The sequence below is a fragment of the Triticum aestivum genome, chromosome 7D (assembly GCF_018294505.1).
Source record: "Triticum aestivum cultivar Chinese Spring chromosome 7D, IWGSC CS RefSeq v2.1, whole genome shotgun sequence".
NCBI classification, from domain to species: Eukaryota; Viridiplantae; Streptophyta; class Magnoliopsida; order Poales; family Poaceae; genus Triticum; species Triticum aestivum.
In genome coordinates this window covers 583,863,822-583,866,662 of record NC_057814.1, presented here as the reverse complement: position 1 = coordinate 583,866,662, position 2,841 = coordinate 583,863,822, and positions in this window count along the sequence as shown.

Below are 2,841 nucleotides of genomic sequence, written 5' to 3'. Positions count from 1 at the left end.
TGACCTAGCGCTGGTGGTGGCTGACCAAGGGCAAGAGATGGTGGTGGCTGACCATGGGCAAGAGATGGTGGTGGCTGACCATGGGCAAGAGATGGTGGTGGCTGAGGATGACCTAGCGATGGTCGTGCCCGTCCTGCCTGAAGGTGGCCTCGCGATGGTGGTGGTGCCTGACAATGACCACGCACCGGTGGTGGCGCCGGCGATCCCACAGCTGGGCGACATGACCACGCCAATTGTGGTAGAAGACTACATCCCACAGCTGCCTCCACCGCCTCGCCGCTCTTGGCGCATCAGGCTGAGGAAGGAGAAGGAGAAGAACAATGAGAACTGAACTATGTGAAACTTTTGTAATATGGTGTTGGATGGATAACGGTGTTGGATGAACAATGTGAAACTTTTGTAATATGTAACGATGGAACTATGTGTTGGCTATGTATGTATATATGATGAAACTTGTGTGTTGGATATGATTGTTATATGGATGCTTGTTGTATATATATGTGTTGGATATCTCATATGTGAAATAGTGACCTGAGATTAAGAAAAAACGATTTTTTTTTTAAAAAAATTGTTACTAATGGCGCACTTCCATCTGGTGCGCCATTAGTATACCAGTTACTAATGGCGCACCTGTGGGATACTAATGGCGCAACCATGGTGCGCCATTAGTATACCAGATACTAATGGCGCACCTGTGGTGCGCCATTACTAAAATATTCTAGTGGCGTGGTGCTAGTGGCGCACCAGTAGTGCACCATTAGTAGGCAAAACTGGTGCGCCACTAGTAAGCCTTTTTCTAGTAGTGTCTTGAACTCAGTCCCATTAACACTTCTGATGTGCTTGATCTTCACACCAAAGTTGGTTGAAGCCCTCGAGGAAAATCGTTTGAAGACTTGATGCACTTCATATTTGTAAGTGATAATATGCACCCATGTGTAATGAGAATAGTCATCAACAATAACAAAGCCATATAAAGATGCAGCATTGGTGAATGTGGCATAATGAGTAGGGCCAAAGAGATCCATGTGAAGCAATTCAAATGGACGAGTGGTAGTCATGATAGTTTTTGAGGGATGCTTGGCCTTGGTCAACTTTCCAGCTTCACAAGCTCCACATAGGTGATCCTTGAGGAATTTGACATCCTCGATGCCAATGACATGCTTCTTCTTAGTGAGCGTGTGCAAGTTCCTCATGCCAGCATGACCAAGTCGTCGATGCCATAGCCAGCCTTCTGAAGCTTATGCAAGTAGACATGTAGCAGGTTGTGGTCCTATGAGAAGTCAACAATATACAAGTCTCCTCTCTTAAAGTCTTCAAAGACTTTGGAATGGTCAGCTTCCATGATCACAACACAATGATACTTGCCAAAGACAACAACCATATCAAGATCATAAAGCTTTGAGACAGACATGAGGTTGAATCCTAAGGACTCGACAAGCATGACTTTGTCCATGTGTCGATCCATTGAGATCGCAACCTTACCTTGACCCAATACCTTGCTTTTGCCTTTGTCAGCATAGGTGATATGCTTCAGATGCGATGGAGATAAGGCAGTGTCCATCAATAAGTTCCTATCACCAGTCATGTGATTTGTACATCCACTGTCGAGGACCCACTCAGTGGCTTTGGGTTGATCATCCTGGAGATGAATTAGTGCGACTTACGAACTCATATACTTCATCAGTGAAGAATATGACATCAAATTCATCAGATCAATTTCATCTAGTAATAGAACAGATAGAGTAGTAGGAGGACGTGAGAAATGAAAGTTCATTTCTTCATGATTAGCTTGCGTCCTTTCAAGCAATTTTAGGTCTCCAGAAAATTCTTCAGACGATTAAGTTCGTCTGGAGACCTGACCTTGCATAAGAGATTAGTTCTTTTTCTTCACCACCCACATCTGGAGGGGTGGCAAAGAGTTCATCATTCTGGAAGCTCCATAAGAGAAAGGTGGCATAGAAGCCAGTCCACTTCGTTTCACACAAGAGGGGTTAGGGTAAGCTTATGAATAAGGAGCGAAATTCTTCGAGGACTTATGAACATAATGATTTGAAGAATAATGCACATATTCATAACCCTTAGGCTTTCCCTGCGAAACAGAAGTGTTAGCATGACGATGTTCATATGAGGACTTTGATCCATATGAGGAATTTGATCCATATGAAGACTTTGATCTGGGGTTCCTATTCATCACAGGCGGTATCATGATGACATTTACCTGAAGACTTTCAAGGCATCTTTTGGGAACCCAGATTTTCTTCATAGGGGGACCATTCCTGCAGTTAGTGCCAACATATCTAGCAAATACTTCACCATTCTGATGTTTTAACAGTTTATAGTTGGAGTCAAATGACTCATCAGAAGAATATGAAGATTCACATGTAAAGCCAGATAAAGTGGATGGATCTACGGGAGGTCCCTTTGCAGCAACCCATGAGGTTTTGGAATACTGCTCAGGTTTCCAGTAGGTCCCATCCGCATTGAGTTTCCTCTCAAAGGCAATACCCTCTTTCCTAGGGTTCCTGTTGAGGATCTGATTTTAAGCACATCACAAAGAGCCTGATGCCCATTGAGGCTTTTGTACATGCCTGTCACATAGAATTCCTTCAGCCTTGCATTGTCAGTGATACTAGTAGCATCCTCAGATGAGGAATTTGTGATAGCAGAGACAGTTGAAGAATTTTCAGCCATAGAAGCATTTGAACTTTCAGGTGAAGAATTAGTAGATTCATGTCCAATGCATTTCAAACATGGTGGAATGAATTCTTCCTGAGCGGCACTGATCTGTTGAGCAAGTAATGAATCACGCTCCTTCTGAAGATCTTCATAACTCACCCTTAG